Source organism: Capricornis sumatraensis, chromosome 5 (genome assembly GCF_032405125.1).
Source record: "Capricornis sumatraensis isolate serow.1 chromosome 5, serow.2, whole genome shotgun sequence".
Classification (NCBI taxonomy): Eukaryota; Metazoa; Chordata; class Mammalia; order Artiodactyla; family Bovidae; genus Capricornis; species Capricornis sumatraensis.
Window position 1 is genome coordinate 113,343,876 of NC_091073.1, and position 21,752 is coordinate 113,365,627.

A 21,752-nucleotide genomic window follows, 5' to 3' on the forward strand; every position below is an offset into this window, starting at 1 on the left:
TCAATGATTTTGGCCAACTATAGACCAATGTAAGTGTTCTGAGCACTTGCTGAGCTAGGCTGTGAGGTGAGGTTGTTGTTCAGATGCTAAGTTGTGCCCAGCTCTTTGCAATCCCCTAGACTGTAGCCCACCAGGCTCCTCTGCCCATGGGACTTTTTCCGGCGAGAATACTGGAGTGGATTGCCATTTCCTTCTCCAGGTGATCATCCTGCCCCAGGGATTGAACTCGAGTCTCCTACATGTGCAGGTGGATTCTTTACCGCTGAGCCACTGGGAAACTCGATGTGTGGTAGGTCAGGCATATTAAATCCATTTCAACTTACAATATTTTCAATGTCAGGTGAGTTTACGGGGCATAACCCCCATCATAAGTCAGGAAGGATCCGACTTATGAAATCCTAGGACACCTAGGATTTCACTAAGGTTATGTGAAATCCTAGGTGTCTCCATCAGACAAAGTTAAGACCAGGTGTGTTAGTCAGTGCTTTTCTCAGGTAGACGTAGTCTGTGTGGACATTAATTTATATCAACTACTCTATTAGAGCCTTGTTTAAAAAGGGGTCAATGAGAAAACAAAGAACACACAAAACAGGGACATTACCAAGACCACAGAGAGCTCTGTCCCCTCAACAAGAGAAACTAGAGTGGCTGAGAATTGAACCATTTAGCTTTGACCTAGTTAAGAAACTATAAAAAGACACTGCCTTGCACAAATGAGAAAAGCATAGATGCTCTATAGACTGCAAATCCAATCAGATTTTGTAGTGCCTGAGACTTCTGAAATGTCACGGTCCTTTATTCTAGCTAGTGATTGAAACCCAGAGCAAATTGAAGCCTTCAGCAGATGTCCCTCTGTGACCCTTGACACACTTGCTTGCCCTCACTATCTCCTTGATCTTTCCTTTTCCAGGGGAAGAAATGTCCTTTTACCATTGAAAGCAGAAGAAAAATTTTAAATTTTTCTTCAAACTTTCCTTTTCCACTGATCCAGTTTCTTCACATCACCATCATTCACTCACTCTCAAATCTTTCTTTCTTTTTGCAGAGAAATTCTGATGAAAAGCAAAAGGCATTTGTACATAAATACAGTACCTTCTCCTGTCCGTTCCACTCACTCCTTAGTACACTGATCCAAAAGTTGCCTCTACCCTGAGCTCCATGGCATGAATGGAGCTTGTATTTGTCTTAACCACGTTAACTATCTCCTTTTTCTTGAAATATGCTCACCTCTTGATAAAGTATGATGCTTTTCTCCCCCTATTTTTCCTACTCACTGTCTCCTTTGGACGATATACTCTCCCCCTAAGCACTGATCTGGTTTTACTCCATTCTTCACCGTCTTCTGGTTCAAAACCTTTCAACTTTCTAATTTCTCCACTTTTTCTTTTCTTCCTGAAGCAACCTATCTGTTTAAGTGATTTAAAATATGATTATAGATTAATGTCCCTCAAACGTCTCTCCACCTAGATCCCTCTTCTGGATTCAAGCCCATGTAGCCAACTCTTCACAGGATACCTACAGTTGGATGGCACACAGAGACTACAAATTCAAATGCCCAAAACAATAGCTCCTCCTCATGTCAATACATGTTGCCAAGAGCCATGCAACTTTATTTTCAATCACCATTCATTACAACAAATAGAATAAGCAATTATGGAATAATGTGAAAAGAATAAATATATAAAATTCTGGAATTGTATAAGAGCCCCAAAATTGGCTCTACCAAAAAACAGGAACCTTGACTAAAGCCAATTTCTAAGCCTTAAATTTAAAGGCTAAACAAGGCCATCCATTTATCCATTTTGCCAAAGGAGGTACACTTCACTCTTAGCCTCCAGTCACACTAAGGTTTCAAATGCGCCCATCTCGTTCATGCTTCAGGCCCTTGACATTCACTGCTGTTTCAGCCTAATGTATCTTCAGTTCAGTCGCTCAGTCATGTCCCAGTCTTTGTGACCCCATGGACTGCAGCATGCCAGGCCTCCCTGTCCATCACCAACTCCTGGAGTTTACTCAGACTCATGTCCATTGAGTCGGTGATGCCATCCAACCATCTCATCCTCTGTCATCCCCTTCTCCCGCCTTCAATCTTTCCCAGCATCAGGGTCTTTCCCAATGAGTCAGCTCTTCACACCAGGTGGCCAAATATTGAAGTTTCAGCTTCAGCATCAGTCCTTCCAATGAATATTCAGGACTGATTTCCTTTAGGATGGACTGGTTGGATCTCCTTGCTGTCCAGGGGACTCTCAAGAGTCTTCTCCAATACCACTGCCCACCTCTATTATCCTCCAAACAGAACCTCACATGGGATTCTCTCCTCCATCCCCACAGGGAACCCTCCCCTTTATAAGCCCTTCCCAAAGAGCTCATTTTTCTTCTTTATCACAGACAATAATTATTATTAAAATTCTATTTGATTGTATTTCCCTGATAATCTCATATTTTTAATAACTGAAACATCATCTCTCGGGGAATTCCTGGTATCTATTCCTGTGCCTGGCATAGAACATAGGAGTTATCAGATGGATAAATGTGTAAATGAGTTCTATCATTTCATACTTAATTTCTGTGCAGAGTTAATGAGCAAACATCCCATTCAGACTTGCAAGTCACTGACTGAAATGCTAAACAATATTTTGTGACCTCAAAACATTCTGTTTATTGGATGGATGTTCACTTAGCAATAACCATCCATCTTAGTCTGTTCTCAACTATGTTGAAAAAATATAAAAGTTGATATGCAAACTCCATTTCATATCACTTATCCCTTTCCCTGAGCATTTGTATTCTATTATATACACTATTGGCTTGATACAGTTTTCTTCAAAGCATGTTCTTTTCAAGTTTTGGCAAATAAAATGATGGCCTGTTGTTTTATTAGAGAATCTCATGAAATTTAACATTAGTGTCATCACCATATCATTTTAAACTCATTTTAAAGCTATTTTGAGATATATTATACACACATACAGACACATATATACTTTATCTGTAACTTTCAGATCATTTTTTATCTTCAGTGAATTTGCAGAGATAATAACTAATGGCTCTGTAATAGCATCAGCTATTTCTTAAATACTCTCAGTATATGCCATCAAGTTGCTTTTAAAAGCAAATTTTGAAAGTAATCTGATGTAAGCTATTACATATAAAATGGATAAACAACAAAGTCTTAATGTATGGCACAGAGAACTATATTCAAGATCCTATGATAAACCATAAGTAAAAAAGAATATTTTAAAAAAGAGTGTGTATATATGTATAACAGAATCACTTTGCTGTGCATCGGAAATAAAGACAACATTGTAAATTAACTCTACTTCAATTAAAAACAAAACAAAATAAAAGCAACCTGAAAACTTCCCTTCCCTATGCCTCTCTTCACAAGTAATGGGCTCTGATTATGTGATCAAATTTATAAATACTTTCTATACCCATTCAATTAAATAAATATATATATATGAGAATCCATGTGGCAGTGATGGGCAACTATATTAAAACATTAGTATATTTGAAAGTAAAATTTTCCCAAAAGCAGAAGAGAAAGAAATCCCTTTGTCATTGAATAAGCATTAAACCATAATGCAAGGCACATGACAGTCCACTGAAGGGATTGCAGAGGAGAGAAATCCCACCTTATTTTTTAGCCAAGCAGATAAAGCCTATTACACACATGTTCTCAGGATAAATAATAAGTAGTCTTCAAGTAAGAGAACTTCACAGTGTAGTCATGCAGAGTTCAAACTAAATTTATTTTGGAATTGGGGTAATGACCATTCTTTGTTAACTGTCTTTAAATGAAAAAATAAATGTCTCCTATCTTTATGCCCTGAGGGGGTTTGCAATTTGGAGTCATATACCTGCTGAAGTCTGGCTCCTCTCAAGCCAAGAAACTAGAAGGCCTGGGCTCCTTGCTTCTTGATTATTATGTTTCAAACAGATGGCTCCCAGGTCCTGAGGAAAAAAATCCTGGGGTTATAATTTAGCCTTTTAAAAGGTTCACATACATTTCAAAGAGGCAAAGAAAATACTCACACATTTTCTATAGTGAATGTTCTAAGGAAAAGGAGGGGAGGGAAGTCTTCCTTTATTTTCAACAGAGAGGGTCAAGTCTCTTAGCTTGAATTTCTATTTGTGCTTGCTGTAAACTCAAAGTTACAACAGGGTATGAGGTATTTGTGGGTCTTAAATAGAGTTGTGTTTTGTTTTTTTTTAATCACTGACTTTAATGATGCAGACAAAGGTAGAATAGGAGCAGATATGGAAGGCTCCCTGGTGGCTCAGTCAGTAAAGAATCTGCCTGCAATGCAGGAAATCTGGAGTTCAGTCCCTGGGTTGGGAAGATCCCCTGGAGAAGGAAATGGCAACCCACTCCAGTATTCTGGAGAATTTCATGGACAGAGGAGACTATTGGGCTACAGTCCAAGGAATCGCAAAGAGTTGGGCACGACTGAGCAACTAACCAACATTGTGCAAAAAAGGAGTGAAACTTGCTACCTGCAAATTCAGGAAAAACTGGGAAAAAACAGCTAATATCTGTAGGGAGACAGCTTTCAATATAACATAGTGAAAGAGCTACCTAACAGTTCAAATATGCAACGGTGTCTCCTGCTGGGCACTTCCTTGAGCTTTCCAGGCCCTGGGGTAACATTTGCTTGGTGAGGAAAGTACAGAAGTGATCCAACATCAGCTGAATAATCAACAAGGTGATCCTCAGGGCTCCTTCCAATACGAAGATTTTGTGATACGTTTACATATTTTATGGACAAAAAATGTGTCCATGTTTCTAAATGTGGACTCAGAGAAATAGTGCAAACAGTAATACGACTCTAACATTTTTGCATGTCAGTTTAATACCATCCAACTTGAGCGATCACCATATAGGAAGAGTTTGTTTTGCTCACTATATTTGTTGGGCTAACCAATGTTAAAGACTGGGTGTAGAACTAGCAAGAAAATGCTTTATTAAAATTTGGTTTATTTAGCAGGCTGTGCAGACTGTGTTTAGACTTCTGGGAACCATTTAGCCTGGGTAAATGTTATCATGTGTAGATAGAAAAGCAGGACAGAATGATGGCAGAGAGGACTACTGGCACTAAAATTAAAAAGGGTGGAGGGGCAGGAAGATGGACTAAAGACCAGGTTCAATATGCTGTGAAAGTCATATAAGAGGATAATAGCTCTCAAAGAGAGTGAGTGAGGAAGATGAAACGCATCTTAAGGAGAAAAGGGGCTTCTAAATATTCTAAAGAAGTAGCAGTCAAAGAGGTCCATTCAGAGTCAGTACAAAAAAAGACCTTGACCAAAGGATACATGAACAGCTGAGAAACAGGTCAAAATTCCAGAAGAACTGGGTGGAGCATGCCCACATAATTGCACTATGATTTGTTAAAAACTTCAGTTAATAAAAGGCTAGAGAGTTCATTATAATATTTGGTTAGCAGGATTTCCTTATTTTTATTTTCTCTGGTTATTAAAGTAAAAAACGCTCATTGTTGAAAACAACTTAAAGTGCAGAAAGATTAAAGAAAAATTCGATCTTCTGCGCTGATACTTTATCGTCACTGCTAAAATTTGCATTCTGAATTTTATGCAGGATTTTTGCCTCCGCTTTTAATGCAGTATATTTTAAGTCAATTGCATAAGTTCCAGATAGCGTTACATTTCTGAGTTGCAAGGAGATATGCTTTCATAATTTTTACCAGTTTATGGGAGCATATCTCCCTGTAATTCACAATAACAACACCTGGGTTTAGAACATCTTACAGAATTTTAACAATATCTGTACATCATTTCTTTTTTCCTTCGTAATTTTTTTTTTCCCCAGTTTTGGCCCTTTTGTAAATAAGAAACATTGTCTGGAAAGATTTCAGTCTTTCTCCAGGGCATCTTTCATGATGAACTGGATAATATGGACCACAAAAGTACTGACACTAAGTGCTACAGATCTATAAAAGAAGGGGATCTGAGAAGATCTACTATGTGCCAAATGCTTTATATTCATTTCTCACTGCATTCTCACATATAGGAAATAAAACCCACCGGCCCATACCCACAGAATAGAGTTGGAGATATGAGGTACAGCAAGAAGCCAGCCTTTAAGGACTGTCTTGCAAGATTAGATGCTTGGTGAGCAACCATGCCCAGCATTGTTAACAGCAAGCATTTTATTCCCTAGCACACAAGTCCCTCCCCCAGTTCCTCATTGGCTGAGTACTATGGGGTGACCAGTCTTCCCAGACATCACCTAAACTTATTCTCTTCCTCTTTCTGGGCTGGCCTCCCTTTCATCTTGTTTCTCCCTTTCCTGTGTACTTACTCCCATTCTTATGTTTTGAATTCACCAATAGAAGCAGCCCCTGTGAAACCCTAGGCATCCCACTCTTCCTTTGTCTGCCAGAACTTTCCTGCTTTGTAACCCTTATGGTTGCCCCGTCAGCAACAAGTTATTATTCAAGCTAGCTATTTGTAGTTCCTCACTCTTAAGTTAGGAGTTTGAGTAAGCTCCGGGAGTTGCTGATGGACAGGGAAGCCTGGCTTGGTGCAGTCCATGGGGTCGCAAAGTGTTGGACATAACTGAGAGACTGAATTGACCTGATTTCTTAAGTTAGCCATTTACTCTTGAAAATGGACCATGTGGTGGTGGTTTAGTCACTAAGTTGTGTTAATGTTTCTTACATCACAGAAGCATGTATTAATGTCAGATTAAAAAACTGAGGCCCAAGAGGTTACTTGTCTGTTATATTTTGTTTAAAATAATTGATAAGAATGAGAATCATAAGTCACTTCTTCTAAGTAATCCAAATGGTCACTGCCAAAATGCCCTTTTAAAATTTTGCATAGCAAAATTAGAGGATTCCATTGCATTTGAAATAACAATGAAAACATACTATAAATGCCTCCCACACCTGCTTTTCCTAACATCATCTTCAATTGGTGGGCAGCATCTTCATTCTTCCAGATTTGCTCGGACAAAATCCTTGTAAGACGTCCTTGATTCCCATACAGCAGCAAATCCTAGTACTTAGCTTCTAGTGCTGTCTCCTGTTGAAGACACCATCATCTCTCACATGCAACATGGCCATAGTTTTCTAATAGCTGTCACTGTTTCTTCCCTTAGTCCTCACTACTTCAGTCTATTTTCAACACAGCAGACAGGGTGATCATTTTAGAATGCAAGTCAGCTTGTCCCTCTTTTGTTCAAAACTTTGTAGTAGTTTCCCACTTTCCTCAATGTAGGAACTAAATCTTTACAATGTCTGCCAAGACTCTATTTTTATGACCAACCATATCCTCACTTCCAACTACCTGAAACTCAGTTTCCAACCCATCATTCACTGGCCTCACCCAGACAATTTGTTAAGCACATCATTGCCTCAAGGCCCCTACCTGGAACCTTTTCTCCTGCACTCCACTCCCTACTATTTTCAAGATTCATTCTCTTTTCCTTTAAGTGTCTGACAAATGTCACATTCTCAATAAGGTATTTTCTGAATATCCTAATTAAATCCCAACTCTACACCCAGGCCACCTCCTGATCCCTTTTCCTGTTTCATGTGTTCTTAGCACTTACTGCACTAACTTACAGTATTTCTTTGTGCTTGTATGTCTCCTTCAGGAAGATAAGGATTAGTTACTGTTAATTAATTGGCACATATAACCTAAAAAATCCCAAGGTTCAAGGAGCGGTGGCTGTGCGGGGTGCAGGAAGGCCGAGAGGAGCTACTCCAAGTTCAAGGTCAGGAGGGGCGGCCATAAGGAGATACCCCTCATCCAAGATAGGGAGCAGAAGCTGCGCTTTGCTGGAGCAGCCATGAAAAGATACCCCACGTTCAAGGTAAGAGAAACCCAAGTAAGACAGTAGGTGTTGCGAGAGGGCATCAGAGGGCAGACACACTGAAACCATACTCACAGAAAACTAGTCAATCTAATCACAGGGACCACAGCCTTGTCTAACTCAATGTAACTAAGCCATGCCCTGTGGGGCCACCCAAGATGGGTGGGTCATGGTGGAGAGGTCTGACAGAATGTGGTCCACTGGAGAAGGGAATGGCAAGCCACTTCAGCATTCTTGCCTTGAGAACCCCATGAACAGTATGAAAAGGCAAAATGATAGGATACTGAAAGAGAAACTCCCAAGGTTGGTAGGTGCCCAATATGCTACTGGAGATCAGTGGAGAAATAACTCCAGAAAGAATGAGGGGATGGAGCCAAAGCAAAAACAATACCCAGCTGTGGATGTGACTGGTGATAGAAGCAAGGTCCAATGCTGTAAAGAGCAATATTGCATAGGAACCTGGAATGTCAGGTCCATGAATCAAGGCAAATTGGAAGTGGTCAAACAGGAGATGGTAAGAGTGAATGTCGACATTTTAGGAATCAGAGAACTAAAATGGACTGGAATGGGTGAATTTAACTCAGATGACCATTATATCTACTACTGTGGGCAGGAATCCCTCAGAGGAAATGGAGTAGCCATCATGGTCAACAAGAGAGTCCGAAATGCAGTACTTGGATGCAATCTCAAAAATGACAGAATGATCTCTGTTTGTTTCCAAGGCAAACCATTCAATATCACAGTAATCCAAGTCTATGCCCCAACCAGTAATGCTGAAGAAGCTGAAGTTGAATGGTTCCATGAAGACCTACAAGATCTTTTAGAACTAACACCCAAAAAACATGTCCTTTTCATTACAGGGGACTGGAATGCAAAAGTAGGAAGTCAGGAAACACCTGGGGTAACAGGCAAATTTGGCCTTGAAGTACAGAATGAAGCAGGGCAAAGGCTAATAGAGTTTTGCCAAGAGAACGCACTGGTCATAGCAAACACCCTCTTCCAACAACACAAGAGAAGACTCTACACATGGACATTACCAGATGGTCAAACCAAAATCAGATTGATTATATTCTTTGCAGCCAAAGATGGAGAAGCTCTATACAGTCAGCAAAAACAAGACCAGGAGCTGACTGTGGCTCAGATCATGAACTCCTTATTGCCAAATTCAGACTTAAATTGAAGAAAGTAGGGAAAACCACTAGACCATTAAGGTATGATCTAAAACAAATCCCTTATGATTATACAGTGGAAGTGACAAATAGATTTAAGGGCCTAGATCTGATAGATAGAGTGCCTGATGAACTATGGATGGAGGTTCATGACATTGTACAGGAGACAGGGATCGAGACCATTCCCAAGAAAAAGAAATGCAAAAAAAACAAAATGGCTGTCTGGGGAGGCCTTACAAATAGCTGTGAAAAGGAGAGAAGTGAAAAGCAAAGGAGAAAAGGAAAGATATAAGCATCTCAATGCAGAGTTCCAAAGAATAGCAAGAAGAGATAAAAAAGCCTTCTTCAGCGATCAATGCAAATAGAGGAAAACAACAGAATGGGAAAAACTAGAGATCTCTTCAAGAAAATTAGAGACACCAAGGGAACATTCCATGCAAAGATGGGCTCAATAAAGGAAGGAAATGGTCTGGACCTAACAGAAGCAGAAGATATTAAGAAGAGGTGGCAAGAATACACGGAGGAACTAGACAAAAAAGATCTTCACCATCAAGATAATCATGATGATGTGATCACTAATCTAGAGCCAGACATCCTGGAATGTGAAGTCAAGTGGGCCTTAGAAAGCATCACTATGAACAAAGCTAGTGGAGGTGATGGAATTCCAGTTGAGCTACTTCAAATCCTGAAAGACGATGCTGTGAAAGTGCTGCACTTAATATGCCAACAAATTTGGAAAACTCAGCAGTGGCCACAGGACTGGAAAATGCCAGCTTTCATTCCAATCCCAAAGAAAGGCAATGCCAAAGAATGCTCAAACTACCACACAATTGCACTCATCTCACATGCTAGTAAAGTCATGCTCAAAATTCTCCAAGCCAGGCTTCAGCAATATGTGAACTGTGAACTTCCAGATGTTCAAGCTGGTTTTAGAAAAGGCAGAGGAAGTGAAAGTGAAGTCGCTCAGTCGTGTCCGACTCTTTGCGACCCAGTGGACTGTAGCCTACCAGGTTCCTCTATCCATGGGATTCTCCAGGCAAAAATACCTGGAGTGGGTTGCCATTTCCTTCTCCAGGGGATCTTCCCGACCCAGGGATTGAACCTGGGTCTCCCACATTGGAGGCAGATGCTTTAACCTCTGAGCCACCAGGGAAGCCAGATATCAAATTGCCAACATCTGCTGGATCATGGAGAAAGCAAGAGAGTTTCAGAAAAACATCTATTTCTGCTTTATTGACTATGCCAAAGCCTTTGACTGTGTGGATCACAATCAACTGTGGAAAATTCTGAAAGAGATGGGAATACCAGACCACCTGACCTGCCTCTTGAGAAACCTGTATGCAGGTCAGGAAGCAACAGTTAGAACTGGACATGGAACAACAGACTGGTTCCAAATAGGAAAAGGAGTACATCAAGGCTGTATATTGTCACCCTGCTTATTTAACTTCTATGCATATTACATCATGAGAAATGCTGGGCTGGAAGAAGCACAAGCTGGAATCAAAATTGCTGGGAGAAATATCAGTAACCTCAGATATGCAGATGACACCACCCTTATGGCAGAAAGTGAAGAGGAGCTAAAGAGCCTCTTGATTAAAGTGAAAGAGGAGAGTGAAAAAGCTGGCTTAAAGCTCAACGTTCAGAAAACTAAGATCATGGCATCTGGTCCCATCACTTCATGGGAAATAGATGGGGAAACAGTGGAAACAGTGTCAGACTTTATTTTTGTGGGCTCCAAAATCACTGCAGATGGTGACTACAGCCATGAAATTAAAAGACGCTTACTCCTTGGAAGGAAAGTTATGACCAACCTAGATAGCATATTCAAAAGCAGAGATATTACTTTGCCAACAAAGGTCTGTCTAGTCAAGGCTATGGTTTTTCCAGTGGTCATGTATGGATGTGAGAGTTGGACTGTGAAGAAAGCTGAGTGCCGAAGAATTGATGCTTTTGAATTGTGGTTTTGGAGAAGACTCTTAAGAGTCCCTTGGATTGCAAGGAGATAAACCAGTCCATTCTAAAGATCAGTCCTGGGTGTTCATTGGAAGGACTGATGCTAAAGCTGAAATTCCAATACTTTGACCACCTCATGCAAAGAGTTGACACATTGGAAAAGACTCTAATGTTGGGAGGGATTGGGGGCAGGAGGAGAAGGGGATGACAGAAGATACTTGGCTGGTTGTCATCATCGACTTGATGGATATAAGTTTGAGTGAACTCCGGGAGTTGGTGATGGACAGGGAGGCCCGGCGTCCTGCCATTCATGGGGTTGCAAAGAGTCAGACATGACTGAGCGACTGAACTGAACTGAACCTAAAACTGTTCATCTCATAGTCAATTCATAGTCAGTTCTCATAGTTCATCTGGTAGTCAGTCAAAATGAATGAATGAATGTGATTCACTTAGGAATAGTTTTAATTGGTTAAATGCTCTAACTGAGCACGTTTCCCCAAATTATTAAGTAACAGTCACACCATTTTCATTAAGTATGCTTTGAAAGCAAAAGAACCAAAGATCTTGAAGTGTTACCCTTTTCCCAAGGTTCATTAAACAGCAAAACACAAAGCTGAATAGGTAAATCACAAAAGAATAACTGTAACTAGCAATACTGAAACCAAGTTACCTGTTGGTTATCCAGCTAATCAAGTTATTCAGGACACTTTACTCTCTAAACTCAATGGAGAAATGCCATTTAAATGTATTTATAATGCACCTGCTGGACTAGAAAAATGTTAGCAAAACATCTGTATTTTTCTGCTGGCGACAGATACTCTCAGCTTCTTTTTGTCTAAAATCATGTTTTTTCCCTTTATTCTTCAGGGATAGCTGGTTATAAAATTGTTGATTGATAGCTACTTTATCAGTTTAAAGAAATCATGTCCTTATCTCTCTGGTTGCAATTTTTTTTGGGGGGGGGTGTGTTGAGAAGTTAGTGGATAAACAATGTCATTCATTTGAAGGTATGATGTTTTGTTCCTAGAAGTTTTTTATGTTTCCTCCTTAATTTTGGTCCTTAGTAATTTTAAAATATGCCTTTTTTCCCCTTTGGATTTGCTGTTTCTTTGAGATATGTAGTTTCTGAATTTGAGGTTTGACAGTTCTCTCTTTTAGGAAGTCCTCTTCAAATACTTTCCCTGTTTTCTTTGAGACCATAATTACACTTGTCTTAGACCTTTCCACCATATCCCCTACATCCCTTACAGTCTTTTTCACAATTTTCTCTTTTAGTCTTCATGCCCAGACCCTACCTATATATTTTGTGCCGTGTGCTCAGTCTGTCAGTCGTGTCCATCTCTTTGTGACCCTATGGAGTGTAGCCCACCATGCTCCTCTGTCCTTGGAGTTTTCCAGGCAAGAATGCTGGAGTGGGTTGCCATGCCCTTCTCCAGGGGATTTTCCTAACCCAAGTATCCTGCATCTCCTCATTGCCAAGCAGAATCTTTACCACTGAGCCTCCTGGGAAGTCCCATTGATATACTTTACTTGGATCTATTAAATATCTTCTGGTTCACTAATAATGACTTGAACTGTGTAACTTCCACCATTACATTTCTACTTTAATTTCTTAATTTCAGTATTGCATTTTATTATTGCTAAAATTAACTTTATACAGCTTCTAATTCTCTGACAAATTACTCTATCTTGTCTTTCAAATCCTTGAATTTATTATTTCTGACTATTTTACAAATAGTATCTGAGAACTCAGTTATCTGCATTTACTGTGTGTCTTTTTAAAAATTTTCTTGTATTCCTTTGTTTTATATCATTTCTTATCTTCTTGTATATCTTTCTATACTTGTTCAGGGCAACATATGTTAACATTTATAGGGATACGCTGAAGCTCTTAATGCTATTATCTTCTGGTAACGAGGATTATTTTGGCTTTTGGCAGACAGCTGTTCTAGTGGATTCATTCTCTGTGAGCACTGTCTCATGCTGGGTTTACTCTTGTCCCTTGTTATCCTTTTAGGAAATAACTAAAAGCTGAGAATATTTACTAAAAGACTCATCCATCCTAGAAGGCCTTAAATTTTACTTTTTATTATCCCCACCATATAATACAATGGCAAAATAATCAGTAACATTTAATACTCACTTACACTTTTTAAATATTTTCTGAAAGGAAAACAAAGTTATTTTTCTGTGTACATCAAAAACACACTCCAGATTATGATGGTAACTGATATCGCAATATAAAGCTCTTTGAAACTAAAACTATGCAATAAATGGCCAGTGATTTATTAACTTCAGCATTGGTATTATTGTTGCATTGTGTGATTCTCAACAGTTCTGAATTGCTAATATATAATGGCCATGATATGGAAACTGGAACTGTTCATTTCAGCATTCTTTTGTCTAGTTGGGAGTTTCTTAAAACACCTTATCTTAAGTAGCTTTTAAGGAACTCTACTTAGAGAATTGAATAGAGGTGACTATTAAAATATATTTTTCATTAATTATTTCAGAAAATATGCTATAAAATGTAACAAACAATAGTCCACACAGCTTTGTGTTAGCTGCTCAGTCAGGTCCGACTCTTTGCGACCTCATGGACTTTAGCCCCACCAGCCTCCTCTGGCCATGGAATTCTCCAGACAAGAATACTGGAGTGGCTTGCTATTCCCTTCTCCAGAGGATCTTCCCAACCCAAGGATCAAACCCACATCTCCTACATTGCAGGCAGAGTCACAGATTCTTTACCATCTGAGCCACCAGGGAAGCCCCCAAACAGCTTTACACACTGGTATGATATTTTGTTATAAGAATAAATTCAGATGTTAAATATATGATAAATCATTTAATCTTTCTGATCTTCTCTCCAAAATGTAACTGGTATCACTTTGCACATCATTCAAATAGTTTTATATGTATAGAGACAATGTAAATTAGATTTCCTTTGGCTTAGGTCATTCTTTATTCAAATCATTGCATTAACATAAGATGTAAATAATTCAAATGATAAATATTTAAAATAAAATTCATGGTAATAAGAAGTATAGACCAAGACCTTAGTTACTATGTGCTCTTCTTAACCTATGCATCTTTATTCAGATCACAGTGGGCCAAAGGGTTCAACTTCTGACCAGTTCTAGTGGTGACCTAGAACACTGTTTTAAAGGCGCATCTGAAATTTATCTATATTTCTGACATGGATGCAGGAGAGAGAGGTGTTGAACAAATGAATGTGTATATTCCATCACTGAGTTCTTCCTCAGAATATTTGTCATTTGTCTTATTTCTGGGTTTCCCTGGTGGCTCAGATAGTAAAGAATCTGCCAGCAATGCAGGAGACCTGAGTTCCATCCTTAGGGTGGGAAGATCCTCTGGAGGAAGGCATGGCAACCCACACCAGTATTCTTACCTGGAGAATCCCCATGAACAGAGGAGCTGGCAGGCTGCAGTCCATCCATGGGGTCACAAAGAGTCGGACATGACTAAGTACAGTGCAGTCTTATTTCTTAATTTATCAGAGTTCAGGCAGAAATGGTTCCTATGAAACTCCTCTCATACATCTTATCAACCCACTTTTTGCTCACCAACACCCCCAACTTGCTCTCTCCATCTCTCCCAGAGAGACCACTTGTGCTATCTGTGTTTTCATTCTGTGGATTTAACCCTAAGGAGACCTTTGAGAGTGGAGACATATAATAGTTTTATATTGAAACTCAACTTCATACTGATCTGTCTCCATCACTTTATAACTTAGCCTCTGAAATGACTCTTAAAATTACTTTCTTCTTATCTGAACAATCTGGCACACTAAATGGCTCTAAATAATTAATTTTGAAACGGAAAGTGCAGATAGTGAGCACATGGGAGGTCACAGACAGGGCTGCAGCCTGGTCCCTAATAGAGAAAGATCTAATGAACTCAGCTGAGGTCCCTCCCTCTGCATCTGAATCCTTCCCAACCCTGCTCCCTTCTAGAAAGTTCTTCATGGAGCCAGTCTCTGTCTTGTTTGCTCTAAGTACCTTCACTTTCATTAAAATCATAATCATTCATATTTCCTTTGATCTCCACTGATCTCAGTGTTTGTGTATATTAGGTAACATATACAAATATGGTGTGTGGTGTTGTTTTTCAGTTGCCCAGTCCTGTCTGACTCTTGGTGACCCATGGCCTGCAGCATGCCAGGCCTCCCTGTGTGTGTATTACTTAATATGCATTAGGTAAAATGTGTGCATATATTATAACTTACTTAACAGAAATTCCATATAATTCACTTGATTTACTAAGCAATTCTCAACTTGAAATTCTTAAGGGAGGAATTTTTTTTTTTAATTTTGTGTTTTGTTGCTGATAGGAAGGGAAGCTTTGTGTGTTTGGTTCTCAATATTTCAGACCCCACCTGAACTCCAGCTTAAACAAACTTAATAGTTAATTCTTAAAATAACACTGAGAAGACAATGTGCATGAGTATGTGTGTGTGTGTGTGCATCTTCAATTCAGTGCAGTTCAGTCGCTCAGTCGTGTCCGACTCTTTGAGACCCCATAAACCACAGCACGCCAGGCCTCCCTGTCCATTACCAACTGCCAGAGTCCACCCAAACCCATGTCCATTGAGTCGGTGATGCCATCCAATCATCTCATCCTCTGTCATCCCCTTCTCCTCCTGCCCTCAATCTTTCCCAGCATCAATGTCTTTTCAAATGAGTCAGCCCTTCACATCAGGTGGCCAGAGTATTAAAGTGTGTCTGGTTATATATTTAAAGGGGTTCCCTTCCAAACACAGTGGAAGAAGATAGAGCTGAATTGATACAGGCAGGAAGAGAAATAAACAAACCTGCTTGCAGGTGAGCATTACAGGAGGGGCAGGTTTGGACCTTCTTTCCAATCAGAAAAGAACACTTCAGCAGCTTTGTTTGGCTAAGGGAATCATTATGTCTTCAATTTCCTTTAATAAGCTGCTGTTTATTTTGACTTGATAATAATAGAAGGTTCAAAGGTGTTAACAAGTGATATCAAGATTATCTGACCCTTCTTTGTCTATTTCCCTTTCATCCTCTAATTACTTCGTCCCTCCTCACTGACCTATCTTCAATTCAAAATATGTTCTTTGGTAATTTGGCTAACTTCATATTTCACATTTCCTCCTTTAGAAGAAATATTAATAGCTCTGTCCCTTAAAGCAGAATGTGCGATGACATTTTAAAAATGCAAAAGTCCAGCAAAGAATTAAAAGTTTGGAAAAGATAACTCTTTCTTTGGTAATTGCTCCCAAACTGGAATGGAAGTAGATTTTCACTACCAAGCATACTGTTTTGATTTTCATCTGGAAGTGGGATTGACATTCAGGCAATACACACTTTGAGAGCTGGACCAATTGTTTAGAAGCTGAAATACTTTCATATTTGTTGATAAATTAGCTGTTCCAAACCTTCTGTGGTCCCTGACATCTTGCAGCACTGCCACTTCCTCAGTGTATCCCACACCTCTCTTTAATCAGACTGGGTTCCCAGGTAGTACTAGTGGTAAAAGAACCCACCTGCCAATGCAGGAGACATAAGAGAAACCTGTTATATACCCGGGTCAGGAAGATTCCCCTGGAGAAGGGTGCGACGACTCACTCCAGTATTCTTGCCTGGAGAATCCCATGGATGGAAGAGCCTGGTAGGCTACAGTCCATGGGGTCACACTGAGTCAGACATGACTGAAGCAACCTGGCATGCATGCACATGCTTTAATCAATCATCAAGGAAACTCTAGAGAACTGTCTCTAGGAAACCATTGGGCTTTACCAGCTGGAATGTATCCTACTTAGTTACTGGGCTTCCCAGGTAGCTCAGTGGTAAAAAAAAAATCCACCTGTCAATGCAGGTTTGATCCTTGGGTTGGGAAGATCCCCTGGAGAAGAAAATGACAACCCACTCCAGTATTCTTGCCTGGGAAATCCCATGGACAGAGAAGCCTGGTGGGCTACAATCCATGGGGATGTAAAAACAAAACAACAAACTGTTAAATAGTCCAAACATGAGTCAGCTCATGAAATCTGGCCTCTTAACTCCTTCAGTCTGTGTGGCACACATAGGATTTAGATTTTACTCTCCTTATGCCATTGCGTTTTACATAAATTATTCAAAGCAGTAATTTTTGATTAATTATAGCACCAGTGGATTTTGAAATTAAAGACAACCTTGACTGGAAAAAATAAATCATCCTCTGTCACAGGATGCAATATTAGGCCATGTCTAATAAGGGCCACTGTGTCTGCAGATATTTCTCTCTTTCTTTCTGACTTCACACAACCTATCACTCAGCCTGCTCTCCTGAGATCCTATCCACTTAGGAGGGGATAAAATATTCTGAAAGGAAAATACTGTCAGAAATAAAGACATATGAGAAAATACAGCCTAAAACCGATCTTCTTTAATTATAAAATCCAATTAAAACACCTAGGAAGGAGGATCAAGATTATAGAGTTAGAGGATGTGGAGTTCACCTTCCCCTACAAATGTGGGACACATGGAACAATTCTCATAGAAAACTAACTGGAAATGGGCAGAGAACTCCTGCTCCTAACAAGGCTGCATGAAAGTCTGCATACAGTGGGGTAAGACGGGAAACAGAGCATCAGGTCAGAACTTGTACCCCGGGAAGGGGAGGAAGAGAAAGATTGCCCAGGCAGAAACTTGCCCTGGTGAGTGAGCTGGTTGAGCCACAGACTAGGTGTCCCAGTCCTGGGGCCCTATGCAGAGGGGACAGACCTCCCTGGCTGCATGGAGAGCCACTAGAAAGATGCAGGGCTGGGGAAACCTAGACTCCCTTCATGAGGAGTGTACATGTACTGCTTACCCACAGACAAGATGGAGAGGGGTGTACCCTAGAGGCTGACACCTTGTCATCCTCCCCAATCCAAAATGTCTAAACACCCTAACCCCACTCACTTCACATCTCAGCTTGGCCCTGGATCTAGGGAAGCCAGAACTGGGGGAAGATTTTGTCTAGTAACCTGGCGGTCTGGGTTGTGGTCCAGGTAGAGGAAGTGGCCATCACTGGCATTTAATCAAACAGCACCCAAGAAGCAGCCCAGACCTCTGATGATAGCACAGTCACTCAAACCCCCACCAACATACTACAATCCCCACTCCCAGCCAAGCAAATACTCTGGTCCTGCCCACACCATGCTACAACCTTGCATTAGATCTGGGACAACCACAAGAGGTGAAAAGACATGAACCTGGGCCGTGTCTGAGTAGAGCCTCAGACAGCTACACAGGCAGTACATGTGAACTCTGTAAGCACACAAGCCCACTGACCTCGGCACTCTCCTCCTTCGCAGCAGACGCCTCAGTGCGGGAGAAGGAAAAAACCCTCAAAAGTAAAGAGCCAAATTGAGCCCAGCCTTCAGGGTTTCTGCTTCAGCAACTTGGGAGCAGTCCCTGCCACGACAGGGCAGCTGGAGACTGTGCCTCAGGAGTAGAGGCTGTAGATCCTCCAACACCAGCCACAACCACTATCAAGGTGATAGCAGTCAGCACACCCTGAAGGAAAACTTGGCTGGTGTCCACATCACATCCAGCCTTCACACTAAAGACATTTGATACACACAATCTACATAGAAATGGTTCTACAAAAAAAAAAAAAAAAACAACACCTAATTTAAGACCACAATGGATAACTGTTTCACCTAAACTCATAGAGACAGAGAAATTAAGTAAAATCGACTGCTGCTGCTGCTGCTAAGTCGCTTCAGTCGTGTCTGACTCTGTGCGACCCCAGAGACGGCAGCCCGCCAGGCTCCCCCATCCCTGGGATTCTCCAAGCAAGAACACTGGAGTGGGTTGCCATTTCCTTCTCCTGAAAGAGCAAGGAAAAAACCCTGAAAATATAATGAAACAAATACAATCTACCAGACACTGAGTTCAAAGTTTTGTAATAAAAATAAATACTGAATTGAGAAAGAAAATTGATCTAAACACAAATAAACTTAACAGAAAACTAGAAATAATAAAGAAGGCCCAAATAAAAATGGACGTTCAATTTCTGAGATAAAAAGCACTCCAGAAGCAATGAATAGCCAGCTAAATGACACAAGGGGTGACTAAGGGATCTTGAAGATAGAATAATGAAAATCACCCAATCAGAACAGTAAACGGCAAGACAAATTTTTTAAATAAAAGCAACATAAAAGTTTTATGGAAGTAATATAAGGTGTACCAACATATATATTCTAGGGTTTCCAGAAAAGGAGAGAGGGCTTCCCTGATAGCTCAGTTGGTAAAGAATCTGCCTGCAATGCAGGAGACCCTGGTTCAATTCCTGGGTTGGGAAGATCCCCTGGAAAAGGGATCAGCTACCCACTCCAGTATCTTTGGGCTTCCCTTGTGGCTCAGCTGGTAAAAAATCCTCCCACAATGCAGGAGACCTCAGTTCAATCCTTGAGTTGGGAGGATCCCCTGGAGAAGGGAATGGCTACCCACTCCAGTATTCTGGCTTAGAGAATTCCATGAACTGTAGAGTTAGTCCATGGGGTCACAAAGAGTCAGGCATGACAGAGTGACCTTTGCTGAGAAGAAGAGAGATCAAAAATATATTTCAAGAAATTATAGTTGAATACCTCACAAACCTAAGGAAAGTAACAGATATTCAGGTACAGGATCACAGAGGGTCCCCCAAAATATGAAACCAAACAGACTCACACCAATACACATCATAATTAAAATGACAGACATTAAAGATGAAGACAGAATTCCAAAGGCAGCAAGAGAAAAATATTCAGTTACAAGAGAAGTCACATAAGAATATCAGCTGATTTCTCTGCAGAAATATTGCAGGCCAGAAGGTATTCACATGATATATTCAAAGTCCTGAAAGGGAAAGTTCTGCAATCTAAGATATTCTATCCTGCAATCATTTACAATAGAAGGAGAAATAAAGAACTTTTCAGATAAGCTAAGACTAAAAGAATTCATCGATATTAATCTTATCTTAAGCCTAAAAGAAATGTTAAAAGGTCTTCTCTAAATGGAAAAGAAGTAAGATTTTATAGGAAAGGCAAATATATAGTAAGATTGAAGATCTCTTAAATAAGCCAGTAGGTAGATTAAAAAAAAATTTTTTTAAGTTATAAAAGCAACTAAAACTACAATAGAACTGTAAAGGGATAAAGATAAAGATGTAAAACGTTATCAAAATGTGGGGGAAGAGATTAAAAATATAAATCCTTTAGAATGTTCTTGAACTTAAATAATTATCAGTTTAAAGGAAATATATGTAAACAAATAAAGGAAATAGATATAATAATGGGTCAATATATATGAACCCCAAAGTGAAAGTGAAAGTCACTCAGTCATGTCCAACTCTTTGAGACCTCATGGACTATACAGTCCATGGAATTCTCCAGGCCAGAATACTGGAGTTGGTAGCCTTTCCCTTCTCCAGGGGATCTTCCTGACCCAGGAATTGAACCAGGGTCTCCTGCATTGCAGGTGGATTATTTTCCAACTGAGCTATGAGGGAAACCCTTATGAATCCCATGGTAACCACAAATCAAAAATATAGATACACAAAAAAAAAGAAAGAAACTCAAGCATACTAAAAAATAAAATCATCAAACCATAAAAGAGAAATAAAATGAAGAAATGAACAAAGAACCTCAAAAACAATTAGGAAATAAGGAATAAATATTAATACATACTTATCAATAATTACTCTAAATGTCAACAGATTAAATGTGCCAGTCAAAGACAGAGTAACTGATTGGATTAAAAAATTAGATTCTTCCTAAATGTCCATCAACAGAGGAATAGATAAAGATGGGATACTACTCATCCATAAAAATTAATGAAATAATGCCATTTTCAAAGTTGTGGAAGGACCTAGAGACTGTCATACTGAGTGAAGTAAGTCAGAGAAAAACAAATATCATATATTAACATATATGCGGAATCTAGAAAAATGGTATAAATGAATTTATTTGCAAAGCAGAAATAAAGACACGAACCTAGAGAATAAAATGTATGAATACCAAGGCGGGGAGAGGATGGGTGGAATGGTTTGGGAGATTGTAACTGACACATATACACTACTATGTATAAAGCAAATAACTAATGAGAACTGATTTTACAGCACAGAGAACTCTACTCAATGCCTTCTGGTGATCTCAATGGGAAGGAAATCTAAAAAAAGAAGGGATATATGTATGCATATGATTTTGCTGTGGTGCAGAAACAGGCACAACACTATAAACCAACTATACTCCAGAAAAATTTTTGAAAGAAAAATAAGACCATTCAATATGCTGCCTACAAGAAACTCACTTCAGGGCAAAAGACACACACAGACTGAAAGTGAAAGGATAGATAAAAGATATTTTATGCTAACAGAAATGACAAGAAAGCAACAGTGGTAATACTTAGATAAAACAGACTTTAAAACAAAGGCTATAACAAAAGACAAAGAAGGGCATTATCATTATATAACAATAAAGGAATCAATATAAGAACAGGATATTGCATTCATTAACATACAGACCCATATCAGTCCAGTTCAGTTCACTTGCTCAGTCATATCCAACTCTTGCAACCCCATGAATTGCAGCACGCCAGGCCTCCCTGTCCATCACCAACTCCCGGAGTTCACTCAGACTCACGTCCATGGAGTCAGTGATGCCATCCAGCCATCTCATCCTCTGTCGTCCTTTTCTCCTCTTGCCCCTAATCCCTCCCAGCAAGCTGAAATCAAGATTGCCAGGATAAATATCAATAACCTCAGCTATGCAGATGACACCACCCTTATGGCAGAAA